The sequence below is a fragment of the Rhinoderma darwinii genome, chromosome 11 (genome assembly GCF_050947455.1).
Source record: "Rhinoderma darwinii isolate aRhiDar2 chromosome 11, aRhiDar2.hap1, whole genome shotgun sequence".
NCBI classification, from domain to species: Eukaryota; Metazoa; Chordata; class Amphibia; order Anura; family Rhinodermatidae; genus Rhinoderma; species Rhinoderma darwinii.
Genome location: NC_134697.1, coordinates 48,827,298 through 48,842,160, shown reverse-complemented (window position 1 = coordinate 48,842,160; position 14,863 = coordinate 48,827,298). Strand labels below are relative to the sequence as shown.

The 14,863-nt window shown below is 41.5% G+C and overlaps 1 protein-coding gene across 1 annotated transcript in view; it reads left to right on the top strand.

The window, feature by feature from the left end:
* Positions 1 to 14,863, top strand: part of HTR7 (5-hydroxytryptamine receptor 7) — a 94,386-nt gene that overhangs the window by 27,461 nt on the left and 52,062 nt on the right. The window lies entirely within an intron of this gene.

Here is a 14,863-nt window from a genome sequence, read left to right as displayed (position 1 = left end):
CCCATCATAGAGGTCACCCTCACTTGATCATATATCTATACAGGTACTTTGCTTACTATGAGCACAGGTCTTATCCTGGGTGCCCCATGTGATAGTTTTACTTGGTGCATATCTTGCTAATTGCTCGTCATTACAGTATCAGTACAAATTCACCTTCTACCATCTGTCGTATTTGATAGAGAATTCACTTACTTGTTGCTGAGCAGGTCCTCTTATCGCGTCATTTATTATTTACATATATAGTATATGTTTGTAATATGTTGTCATTTCGTTTTCTTGTGACCACACTGTGGCATCTACTACCTATAGGATTACCTTATCTTCTCTGTACAATCTGGTTGTCTTTCCGCACTGTGGAAATCATCTCTGTTTTTAAACGTGTGTTATTTTATTTTTTCAATAAAGTCACATTGTTTTATATTTACTTTGGTGTGTCAGACTCCAATTTTTAGCTTTTGCTAGTAATCAGCGGGCTCCACCGTTACCACCATGTTCATTATGGGCTGCTATTCCCAGGTCCCTATAGATACGATGCACTAGGTATAATACATGGTTACTAATGTATTTAGGGATCTTTTGTTTCTGGTGTTCTCCATTTAGGCAGCCTGTTCCCAACTGGTCATATTATTTAACTTTCCTCTACACTTACAGGACAAGATTTCTGCATAAATAATAGAGATACCTATCTTGCTTTTTTTCTCTGAGTTCAACAATTCGATAAATTTAGGGATGCTAGGTTTTTCGTTATAAAGTCTATCTAACAGTCCATGAGCATTAATCAAAGCTTGAATCTGTAATTTTTGGAAGAAAGGTGAATTTTAAGAGAGAACTTAGTAGCCTCTAGTTTTGGAATAAACCTAATAAATGATAAAGAGGCCCTTTAAGGAAGTCGCGCCAACGTGTGTCAGCCCTAGTTGGGTCCACTAACCTGTGTTTGTTCCAGCCAACAATCCTTTGTTGTCTCAATGAAGGCCACTATTTGATATGTGTTTATGTCATGTACCCCCAATCCTCCTAGACTGGATAGGTTAAATAAGGTTGTCTTGGCAATTCTAGCCCATTTGAAGCCCCATATAAATTAAAGAATTGTTTCATGCAGCTCCTTAATTGTTCTAGAAAACATCAAAGGGCTACATCTCAAGTTATACAGTATAATGGGTATATTATTCACTTTTACACATTTTATTTTGGCTATTCAAGAGCAAATCATATATTTGAACATTTTTCATTTCCCATCTTATACGCTAAATTAAGCTAGTTGAATTTAAGTGCATTATTGTAGCCGGTGAATGCAAAATTAAAATAGGTAAAACCTTTCTCCGCCCATTAACATGGAAAATTAGCTTTTAAAAAGGGTAAGAACTCGAGTTAATGACTAAGAGCGGACAGTTACTTTCATTGAGCTTGTAGTAGGAAACCTTAGAGTGCTTATTAATAGTCAACTTTAGATTACGTATGGAATCTTTAGGATTTGTACATGATATAATTATGTCATCTGTATACAGTCCAACAACAAAATCCTGTAAGCCACTCTTAATATCATGAATTCCTTTGTTCAATCGTTTAGCCTGCGCCAGGGATTCAATTGTAAGATTGAATAACAGGAATCTTTGACGAGTGCCATATTAAACAGTAAAAACCTTACAACTGAACCCCATGCTGCACACGTAGGCTGTTGGATGAGTATATAGGGACAGGATTGCCTTTAAGAAAAGCCTGAAAAACCAAAATTGATCAAAGCTGTCCCCGAGTGATCAGCCAGCTGTACCAAATCCTCCACCCTTCTGGTAGCATCTCTTGCCTGTTTATTATTCATAAAGCCAGCCTGGACTAAAGAGCAAATAAGATTTAAAACAGAAATTAATCTATTAGCCAAGACAATAGAAAAAATCTTGTGATCAGCGTTAAGAAGAAATATTGGTCTATAACTCTCAGGTAACAAGGGATCTTTATCTGGCTTTTGAATGGGAATTATTCTTGCTTCTAGCATCTCTTTGGTGGGTATACTCCACCCCCAGTGAAATTATTAAATAAAACGGCAAGATGAGGGGCTACAATGGTTGTCAATTCCTTGCAATATTACTTTAGAAAGCCATCTGGCCCAGGAGCTTTACATGGATGTAACAATTTGCCACCTGTCCTTTCAGGGTTTTTATCTTTAGCATTTTGGCTAGTTATATGATCATCATCTCAATTTTGCAAAACTAATAAATTGAGGAAATCATTAATATAGTCGATAGTAGGATTTATGAAGTGAGCATTATCCTTTTTTATATAAATTATAATAGTACGCCACAAACGCATCCATTATTTTTTGAAAGGGCGCATACACTGTCGCTATTTGAGTTGTCTATTTTATCTATGCTTCTCGAAATCTTTTGCTTCTTAATTCTTTGGCTCAATGCTTTACCTGGCTTATCCCCATGGCATAATATTGAAACAGTCTTTTTTAAAGGGAATCTGTCACCAGCATTTCACCTATTGATCTTTACTTATCCCTCACTGGCCGCTGCTATAAAATGTTCATTGCCATTATCCCCGCTCCTAAACTCCTCCTCCGACCGTAAATAATGGTCTGCAAACATTTTGTGCCCTTTATCGTAATAATCCGGTGTCCCTTTGAGTGCACACACCAGAAGAGGACATCAATGCATAAGCATGGGATTTTGTGTGCTGGGGGAAGGCGAGAAGCTGTCAATCAAAAGTAAGGAGGCAGGAAAAACTCGGGAAGACTTGAGGAATGAAGATATGACTCTTTTCAAACGAAGATTTGACTCTTTTCTGCTCATTAGCATACGATGTGGGAACACTAAAAAACTGAATTCTAAAGCTACAGAGCCGACTAAGAAGACAATTATAGGTTATATAGAAATGATGTTTCACCCACTACCGCCTGGTATTGCTGGTTTAATAGGTGAAATGCTGGTGACAGTTTCCCTTTAAGTTCTCAGTATACTTCTGCAATAGTAAAAACGTTATTTTAGTTAGAATAATATGTTAATGCTCTAACTTATTTAAGTAGGTGGTTAGATTTTCCTATCTGACTTCTCTTGTTTTTTAACTATTGCCTAATGATGTATAAAAGTACCTTTCATAGCCGCCTTATGTGCACACCACACCGTAGACAGAGATAACTCATTAGTATTATTCAATTGAAAGTATTCCCATCTGGCACTCAATAACTCGAGATTATATATGTTGATGAAAAAGTTGTGTGTTCATCCTCCCTGAGGATCCCATTGAACTATGTGGGCCTACAGAGAGTGATATTAGAATGGGAGCATGGTCTGACCAGGTTGTTGGCAATAAATCAGTTTTCTTTACATAAGCAAATGTATATCAAGCAAAAAAAAAAAGATTAATACGACAATAAGTCAAATGCGTTTTAGAAAAAAAGGAATAATCTCGTTCAGCACCGAGTAGATATAGCAAGGTATCATGCAAATCCTTATTTACGAAAATATTCTTAATGGCTGTACGCTTCTGGGAATTAGGTTTGGAAACCTGTGGGTTAATAATTGCATTAAAATCTCATCCAATAATGATCTTTCCTATTGCGGATTTACGAAACCTTCTGAGAAGTGAGTTAAGAAATGTAAACTGACCTTCATTTGGAGCATAAATACTTCCAATGGAATATGGTTGGTTTTCTATTAAACAATATAACATTATGTATCGACTATTAACAAGAGACTCTAGTTTATTCAACTGGAATATAAGTGTATTTTTAATAACTATAGGCACCCCAGATTTTTTCTTATTCACAGCATGAAAGATATATAGAAAATTCTTGTTAAAATACCTCTTGGTATCTTTTGGTAGCAGGCGTGTTTCCTGTAGCGATACAATCTGGGAGTTTGTATCAAGGGCCTCTTTCCAGGCGATAAACTGCTTCTGTGGAGAGTTTAGACCCTTAACATTCATAGACAAAAACAAAGGGCGGAGATATAGTGGGGGGCTGTGCGGGGAGGGGAGAAAGGGGGGAAGTTGGGGATTTCCTGATATGCTGTAACTATTGTATACGATGTTGGAAAATTGTAATGTGAATGTTAATGTGTTATTTCATTTCTGTGTTCGTATCAATAAAATTGGATTGATTTAAAAAAACATTCATAGACAAGATATCCAACTACATAGATAGCTGCTATTTGAAGTTTTTAATTCCTGGTGCCTCCATAAACAAAAACACAATACAAAAAAAAACAAAAGAAGTAAAAAAATTGAAAAATTATAATAGAACATGACAGGATAATAACTAAACCTGTATCTTTCACAAGGACAAATCTCAGTTTTTTCCTGGAGATCAATATTTATTGCCCTCATTTCTGCAGCGCAAATTCAAGTTAGATAACTAGGGCCAAATAGAGGGGAGGAGAGCATCATTTATGTTCTACGCCAGATAAAGTCATATTTTCCTCAGATTTATTCTCAATCCAGTGTTAATTTTTCCAGAATATTTGATGAGTTGTCATTCTTTTGGGGATCTTTATTTAGCCATCCCCAAGAGAAGAATAAACCCTATGCAGATTTTAGGTTACAACAGGTAAAAATCTGCCTCAGGGGGAAACCCCATCTGTAACATATATCTTTTGAATTCAAAATAGACATGATGTCCTTAAATTCGCTCAGTTTTTCCAATTATGTAGAATAAATTGTTCAAACCATGTTATCTCTCTAGAAGAAGGGAATTTTTTCAAAAATATATGTAAATAAGAATTTTTAGACTAAAGACCCTTTTACACTGGGCGATTATCGTGCAGACGAGCGTTCGTATAGCGCTAGTTGCCAATAATTACCCTGTTTAAACTGGCCAGTGATCAGCAGATGAACGAGCAAACGCTTTGATTTGGTATCACCATAATTTTATTGACCCACAAAATGGAGTTAACATTGTCGGAATCACTGCTTTTTCTACTTTCACTCCACAAAGAAAATGAAAATCCCTAACATGGCTGCGGAGGAAAGGGGTTAAAGGGAACCTGTCATGTTTAAAAATGCAGTCTTATCTGTTGGCAGCATGTTATAAAGCAGGACGAGCCAAGCAGATTGATATATTGATTATATAGTTTTGTAGCAAAAGATTTTGTATGACTTTATCCATTTGAGCCTCTGCATCCTAATCACTGATATCAGTTATCTTGCATTCACACACACATAGGAAAGGCTGTCAATCACTTAGTAGTACCGTCCACTGGACTCCTATGCGCAGAAAGTGCAGAGGTTTTAACAGTGGCGGACACAGACTGCAAAAGGCCCCTGTGCAGATAATGTGCCAGGGCCCCCCCCCCCCACCCCGCAAACTTCTCATGGCCGACGGTCCGCTTTCAGCTGCATCGCTGGGTCTCCTAAGTGACCCAACAATGCAGCACTAGCAGCCGGGGCGTCACTAAGGCTGGGTTCACACACACACTATTTACGGACGTAATTTGGGCGTTTTAGCATTGAATTACATCCGAAAATGCGGCTCAAAAGCGTCGGAAAACATCTGCCCATTCATTTGAATGGGTCTTACGATGTTCTGTGCCGATGGTCATTTTTTTTTACGCGCCGCTGTCGAAAGGCGGCGCGTAAAAAACTGCCTGTCACTTCTTCAGATGTAAATGGAGCCGTTTTCCATGGACTCCATGGAAAACCAGCTTCAATTACTTCCGTAGTGGACGCAGCAAAAGACGCCTGCACATGCCATTACGGCTGAAATTACGGTGCTGTTTTCTCCTGAAAACAGCACAGTAATTTCAGCCGTAACAGATGCTGCCGTGTGAACATACCCTCAGGGCTTAAAATGTCCGGGAAATAGCCCCAATACATATGTGTCCGCCCCAAAAAAAAGTGTGTGTATAGGAGACAGCATAGCATATCTATAGCACTACGACCCTATAAACTATGGATAGGATTAGATACAGTGGCTGAGCAGACAGTATCACACATGATAGGATTAGATACAGTGGCTCAGAAGGCAGTATCACACATGATAGGATTAGATACACAGCTCAGCAGACAGTATCACACATGATAGGATTAGATACAGTGGCCCAGCAGACAGTATCACACATGATAGGATTAGATACAGTGGCTCAGCAGACAGTACCACACATGATAGGATTAGATACAGTGGCTCAGCAGACAGTACCACACATGATAGGATTAGATACAGTGGCTCAGCAGACAGTATCACACATGATAGGATTAGATACAGTGGCTCAGCAGACAGTACCACACATTATAGGATTAGATACAGTGGCTCAGCAGACAGTATCACACATGATAGGATTAGATACAGTGGCTCAGCAGACAGTATCACACATGATCGGATTAGATATAGGGCCCAGCACAGTATCATACATGATTGGATTAGATACACAGCTCAGCAGACTGTATCACACATGATAGGATTAGATACAGGGCCCAGCTCGCTGACATTGCGGCTCCAGCGCTGGACCCAGGAAAGGTAAGAATAATAATTTTGCTTCTTTATGTGTTACTGATTATTTTTGTGTGTTTGTGTTTTTTTTACAGGTTCGGTTGTTGGACTTCGGATACGAGGACTTCAATGACGGCGTTTTTTTTATTCTCAATAAAATGGTTAATGAGGGTTGTGTTTTTATTTCAATAAAAAAAATTTCTATGTGCTTGTATCTTTTTAAACTTTATTATCACCGCCTTAGTAATGGCCGCTGGCTGATTGACAACCTCCATTACTAAGGCGAGGCTTAATGTTAGCCGGTGCAGAGTCTACACTAACCCCCATTATTACCCCGGTACCCACCGCCACCAGGGGTACTGGGAAGAGCCGGGTACAAACCAGTACCCGACCAGCTGTAGTGACGGGCAGGCACCGGGGTGGCCGCAGGCTGGTAGTATTAGGCTGGGGAAGGCCAAAAACAGTGGCCCTTCCCACCCTTGTAATGCTGCCTGCTGCTGCTGTGTTGTATCTGGCTGGTTATGAAAATTGGGGGGGACCCGACATCGTTCTTTCCAATTATTTTTTAAATGACGTGGCGTCCCCCCCATTTTCATAACCAGCCAGATACAATAAAGCAGCAGCAGCCTAGCATCACCAGGGTAGGAAGGGCCACTGTATCTGGCCTTTCCCCTCCTGATAATACCAGCCTGCGGCCACCCCAGTGGCCGACCATCACTACAGATGGTCAGGTACTGGATCGTACCCGGCTCTTCCCAGCACCCCTGGTGGCGGTGGGTACCGGGGTAATAAAGGGGGTTAGTGTTAGCCTCTGCACCGGCTAACACTAAGCCCTGCCTTAGCAATGGATGCTGTCAATCAGCCGGCGGCCATTACTAAGGCGGTAGTAATATAGTTTAAAAAAAACCACAAAGACATAGAAAAAATATTTTATTGAAATAAAAAAAAAAAACACAACCCTCATTAACCATTTTATTAATAAAAAAAAAAGCTGTCATCGAAGTAGTCCTGGAATCCGCCGTAGTCCAACGACCGAACCTGTAAGAAAACACACAAAAAATGATTAGTAACACATGTGTTAGGGTATGTGCACACACACTAATTACGTCCGTAATTGACGGACGTATTTCGGCCGCAAGTCCCGGACCGAACACAGTGCAGGGAGCCGGGCTCCTAGCATCATACTTATGTACGACGCTAGGAGTCCCTGCCTCGCTGCCGGACAACTGTCCGGTACTGAAAACATGATTACAGTACAGGACAGTTGTCCCACAGCGAGGCAGGGACTCCTAGCGTCGTACATAAGTACGACGCTAGGAGCCCGGCTCCCTGCAGTGTGTTCGGTCCGGTACTTGCGGCCGAAATACATCCGTCACTTACGGACGTAATTAGTGTCTGTGCACATACCCTAAGGCTTAGATACAGGGCCCATGTGTGATACTGTCTGTGGGACCCTGTATCTAAGCCTACCACAAGGTAGGCTTAGATACAGGGTCCAGCAGACAGTAATCTTATACAGTATAAGATTACTGTGTGCTGGGGCCCTGTATCTAAACCTACAGTGTGGTAGGCTTAGATACAGGGCCCAGCAGACAGGATCACGCATGGGCCATGTATCTAAGCCTACCATGTGATTGGCTTAGATACAGGGCCCAGCAGACAGCATCACACAATCTGTGATCCTGTCTCATGGGCCCCCTAAGCCTGCTACATCGTAGGCTTAGGGGTTGTGCAGTCCCTAAACATTGATGGCCTATCCTCAGGATAGGCCATCAATAGCTGATGTGTCGCCCGGGACCCGCAAATCAGCTGTTTTGAAGGGGCCGCAGCACTCGTACGAGAGCTGCTTCCCCTTCATTTCACTACTCGCCCACACTGTGAATCGCCGAAACCGATTCACAGTGTGACCGGAATGAAGTGACAGGAATGAAGGGGAGCAGCTCTCGTACGAGTGCTGCGGCCCCTTCAAAACAGCTGATTGGCGGGTCCCAGGAGTCGGACCCCGCCAGTCAGGGCTATCTTACCTTCCTCTTCGGCCGCGGCGGGAGTTCTGTCGTCTCGATGCTGTGCGCGGCGCATAGCGCTGTGACGTCATGTGCTGCGCACAGCGCCTGACGTCAGGACCTCCGCTGCGATCCGGAACCAGGAAGGTAAGTAAAGTATGTTACTATAGTAACAGGGGCCCGCGGCCCGAGTTACTATAGTAACTTTTTATTGATGTGGTGCGGGGGGCCGTGGGCCCCCCTGGCTTCGGGGCCCGGTCGCAATTGCGACCGCTGCGACCCCTATAGCTACGCCAGTGGTCCACGGGCCTCTGTCTCAGTCCTCAGCATCGCGCAGCTGAGAACTGAGTCGGCCAGCAGAGGAACGGGCCCCCTTCCCACGCGGGGCCCTTGTGCAGCTGCACCGGCTGCACATGCGGTATGTCCGCCCCTGGGTTTTAATGTATAAATGACAAGTTATACTATTTTTTTCCCCACATAACTATATATCAATGTGCTCAACACTCCTTGCTGCTGCAGACTAGACTGCATTTTCAACATGACAGGTTCCCTTTAAGTAGGTTCTTCCGCCCCAACAACGATATATAAAGACAAAGAGCAGGTGGAGATTTGTACCCCTGAGTATTTAATACATTTTAAAAACCATGTAAAAAAAAGTTGGCTTTTGAACTACTGCTACTGGAGAAATAATATTCACGGCCTTAGATTTTCTATAATTTATTTTTAAATTAGTGAGGTCATTAAACTTGCAGAATAGACTTTTACCTGTCTCCGTGTAATTGACAAAGAGTAGCAAATCATCCGCAAAGGCTGCAGCATTATGGGTTGTGTCTCCTTTTAATACCTTTAATAAGAGCATCCGATCTAATATACTGTCTGAAAGGCTCCATTTCATGACAAACAGGGAAAGGGGGCATGTCATGTGCCATTATGAATGTCTAAACTTGGTTCGAGTGTCCCATACACCCTTATCCTAGCACTAGGCTGAGAGTAAAGAGAGAAGATCTCTTCAATAAATTGCATAGGAAGGGAAATTTATCTAGCGTATGCCTCATGTACAGCCAAATCGACCCAATTGAAAGCCTTCTTGGCATCTCTGCCATGAAGGACTAAAGATATAACTGTATAAAGAGAGAACAAAGTACACGGTGCAATGGTGCATCATCTCAAGGTATTTAAATGTGTGACATCAGGGAAGGGAATAGTTCTCACCTGATGGCGTTATGCTGGGGGCACAACGTCCTTGATAGTGGATTTAAATCTGGAGGTACGCAGCTTGGGATTCTTCTGGTCACCCATAGGGTTCCGTTAGGTAGAATATATGAAAATTCAAGGACAAAAAGGGGGGAACCCACTTATCGGCGCTGTTCCTCCCCAGTGAAACGTGTACGTCAGGTCGCGCCGGTGAATGGTCACTAGTGTTAATCCATAAACTCTAGGCAACTACAAGGTAAATCCGTTGTCTATTTATTGTTGTGTTTCTTTAAAATATTAGAAAAAGCTATGCGTTTCAAGACCGGACCGGTCTCTTCATCAGGCTAAGAAAAACACAATGACGGTCGCCCGCCTTGGCAGGTATTATAAAGCCAGCCATGGATCCATATAGAGGCTCTAAGGTCAGAGTTCACACGTAGTTTTTCAAAACAATGGGAAATTATAAAGATTCTCCTATTCAGTGCAAACTTATTACATACAAATATAAAACATTATTGCAAAAGGTAGTTATTACTACCGTCGGCACTTCAAATGTGCATTTTAAGATACATATCAGCATAAACAATTACACAGTAAAACTATAAATGCGTGTGTATAAATATAAATACAAATGAAATTAGATTGAATAAAATTGAAGCATATTTAATTAGGTTTCAAAGACTGCTCAAAACAAGCCTCAGTTAGATAATACGTACTCCAAATAGTGAGCATACAGTAAACACGGTTTGTTATTGTAAACAGCTAGCTGAGGATGGAAGCCCCACGCTGACTCCAGTATTAACTCAGGCCGACCACCGGGAGGAGGAACGACTCCCACCAGGACACCCTCCAAACACTTCAAAGTGTATCGGGGGAACTATACAACCATTACATTGCAGGCTTAACAAGCATAGATCGAATTGTATGAAAGGTTTCATGCAACACAGTGTATCTAGACACTGCACACTACACCATAACAGAGATTTTAATTGTTATACCATTATATCTATAGACTACATAGCTAGCCCCAGCTAGCTGTTTACAATAACAAACCATGTTTACTGTATGCTCACTATAGGGAGTACGTGTTATCTAACTGAGGCTTGTTTCGAACAGTCTTTGAAACCTAATTGAATATACTCCAATTTTAATCAATTTATTTTCATTTATATTTATACACACTCATTTATAGTTTTACTGTGTAATTGTTTATGCTGATATGTATCTTAAAATGCACATTTGAAGTGCCGATGGTAGTAATAACTACCTTTTGACAATAATGTTTTATATTTGTATGTAATACGTTTGTACTGCACAGGAGAATCTTTGTAATTTCTCATTGTTTTGAAAAAGTACGTGTGAATTTTGTCCTTAGAGCCTCTATATGGATCCATAGCTGGATATATAATACCTGCTGTCACGATCACAGGGTATGTGGACCCACTAGGCCGCTCCGCCGTAGTGGAGAGTCTATAGTAGTTAGTAACACTTGGGTACCTGAACTAGTCCAGACAGTGGCTGTGGCTTCACCACGGATGGAGGTCGGTTCAGCAGGTAGCGCCAGACGTGGTGGGCAGTATCCGATGTGGCAGAAGACACTGGACGTAGCAGAAGACACTGGATGTGGCAGAAGACACTGGACGTGGCAAAGACAGCAGGTGCAGTAGACACGACTCCGACACTAGTAGGCACAGGAACAAGAACAGCACGGGATACAGGAACAGGTAACAGGGCACGGGCAAAAACTGGAAAGGGAAACACTAAGAGACCATTTGCAAGATAGACTTGGGATAACTAAGAACACTCAGGTAAGGATCAGAAGGGCTGGTGCCTTCTTATAGACCAGGAAATCATGTGGTTGATGATAATGATTGTTTTACAGGTGCACCCTACGGGACACAGCAGACCGGAGCGGAAGTGAGCGCTGGCGTCTCCTAGGAAGGAGATGGTGACCAGCGCTCATGGATCCATGGCAGCGGGCGTCGGGAGGTGAGTAAGCCCGACGGTCCGTGGCCATGGACGCTACACCTGCCAAGGCGGGTGACCATCATTGTGTTTTTCCTAGCCTGATGAAGGGACCGGTCCGGTCTTGAAACGCATAGCTTTTACTAATTTTTTAAAGAAACACAACAATAAATAGACAACGGATTTACCTTGTAGTTGCTTAGAGTTTATGGATCAACACTATTGACCATTCACCGGCGTGACCTGCCGGGCACGTCTCACTGGGGAGGAACAGCGCTGATAAGTGGGATTTTTTTCCTTGAATTTTCAAGAAGGACTAAAAGAGTGTCTGTGTATATGTCAAAATCAATTACATTGATAAATCTGTGGGTATTTTATTTTCCCTCTCTGCCCAAGGCAAATCCTCTTTATTATGGGTGAAACAAAACAGGTAGAAGCTTTCTTATGTGACGAGCCAATAATCTGTAGATAAATCTATAGCTACAGTAATAGTCCCATATTTGGGCAGAATCATGATCTGCGCCACCAATATTTATCTAGGGAGAGAGGAACCTTGCAATAGCTCATTAAAAAGTGTAGTGAGCTGTGGTACACAATTGTCTTGGCATGTTTTGAAGAAGCCCACTGTGAGCTGATCTGGACCTAGACTTTTGCCGAGAGCGAAACTAGTCAACATTTCTTTAACCTCATCGATGAAAATTGGGAATAAAAAAGCTGATTTTTTTTTATCTTCCGTTAAGATAGGAAGATGCAAGGACGCAATTATTTAAATTGAATTTACCTTTCTTCGTTTTAAAAAAATAATAATTTATAAATGCATACACCATACAAATCAGCGTAGTACGCTTGGAATTCATTGGCAATGTATGACGTCGTGATACAGGAGACTTTGGCTTGGTTTTTGATTGCTTTATTGTGGGATAGGGCTTTGCATTTCTTTATTAAGGCCACCATGATTTTGCTACCCTTGTTCCGATGAGTGGAAATTTTATAGTTTATAGTACATATACAATTTAGCAGATTTAGCAATGAAGACATTTTCAATCTTCAAGGTTATTATGCAATCCTGCCTGGTCTGCCTGGCTATCGCTATTTTTATGTAATTTTTCAAGAGTTTTAATCTGGTGTAGTGGGAAATTTATTTCCTTGTCTCTCTTTTTTAAGTCTGGTGCCTAGTGAGATAAAGTAACCTGTTATATAAGCCTTATGAGCTTCCCACACAATAGGATATTTAGTCTCCTGTGATTTAGTCTCCTCTTCACAATCAATTTTATGTAGAGGTGGCAGCCCAGAACGGTCAGGACCATTTCCGTTTTGGATAAAGAGGAAAGTGCACTTCTAGAGTTATTGTAGTTATTGGAGCATGAACTAATGCAATAATGAACTAGAGAGAAAAATATAGTTCAGACGCTGAAATAAATGGCGGACAGAAAAGGAAAAGGAATAATCTGTTACTTGGGAATATTGTACCCTCCATATGTCAACAGGTCTAAAGAGGCTAATGAAGCTTATTATTATAAGGCAGAGACCGCAGACTGCCCAGTAGAGCTGTCCAAAGATGGGTTAAGAGTAATGTTAAAATCGCCGCCAAATATAAGTATTCCCTCAGCAATAAGTTGAAGATTTCGCAAGACCTCAAGAATCCATAAGGTTTGGTTTATATTTGGTGCATAAATATTAGCGATAGTGTATAACTGATTAGCACTATGACCTTTGACAAGTGACAATATATAAGCCCTTTTGTTAGGGGAATTAAAACCCCTAACATTATAGTATTTTATGTGATGCCATTGGATCTGGGGACATGAGTGACATAACAAAAAGCACTCAGTGCATTTAAAACATGTTTGCACCGTACCAGAAGTAAAGGGGAGAGGGGGGAAGGTTCAGACCGTGGAGCAAGGTATAAACTATGTACAATATAAGACCCATTGCCTTTATCATATTAGAAGCCAAAGTGTCCACACGGAACAGTTAACTGTGTCATTGAGAAAAGCGATTGCAAGAGCATTAGTTGGGGGGGGGGGGGGTTTGAAATTGTGCCTGTCCATGAGCTGTGCAACATCTCCGCTTATAACCTTTAATATCGCTAAAGGGGGTTTTACACAGGACGATTATCGGGCAGACGAGCGTTGATATAATGCTCGGTGATGATAATTGCCCTGTGTAAACAGGGGTACTGGAGGGAGAAAAGTTGCGGACCAAGGTACAGCGCTGCTAACATCAATTTCAAGTCCAGACAAAGAGGTGAGAAATTGGATTTATTGGGGTTAAAACAATAAAGGCAGTTTGAGGCTACGCGTTTCGACGCTGGACTAGCGTCTTCATCAGGCCAAGCCTCTTTGTCTGTACTTGAAATAGATGTTAGCAGCGCTGTACTTTGGTCCGCAATTTTTCTCCCTCCATGCCTCTTTAAGCGGTTGTCTGTTGACCACCGGTTTGGATCTAGCTGCAGCTACATCACTTATTACCTGCCTACAGTAGAGTTGTGCCTACTATTTGCACAACCCCCAAAAGTAAGCATTTGATTCACCATTGTTCGTTTGCTCATTTTTTTGCTTGTGATCTGCACCATGTGGCGCCGTGGTATTTTCTCTCTTTCTTTCTAGATTTTTAAACAGGGGAACGACCAGCAGATGAATGAGCAAACGCTCAATCATCTGCTGGTCATATAGTTTTAAAAAAATAAAATATTATCATTGTCGGCAGCGCATCTCCCTGTGTAAACAGGGAGACGTGCTGCCGAGATGATAATAATGTATAGGGACGAGCGATTGGAGTAACGACCGCTCATCCCCATCCATAGCTCCGTGTGACAGGAGCAAAGCAGCACTTATCGGCAGATGTCAAATGCCCTTTAGGCTAATTGCAGGGAGTATACATATATGGGATAGATTACTACATATCAATAGACATAAATGGAATATAGAATAATCAATTAGTCTAAACCTTAAGGTCAACATTCTGGAAACTGCATTGCTAGGAACTGGAACATTCTGGAAACTGCTTTGCTAAAATGCAGAATTCAGAAACGTAGTAGTATTGCATATGTATTACTTGAAAAGCTAAACAGGTAAAAACAGTTCACACAAGGGAATATCCCTTAGAGTGGCAGAGAATAACAACAGTTGTATTCTAAGCAGAATGAAAAAAATCAGATAGTGACACCGTCTCTAGGTTCCAGGGGGATACCCTTTGGTAAGCTGCTTCCTCAGTTTCGGTGGTTTCAGTTTTTTTGGCCATTTACCACGCAATCAGTTTTGGCGGTTCAGAGAGTTAT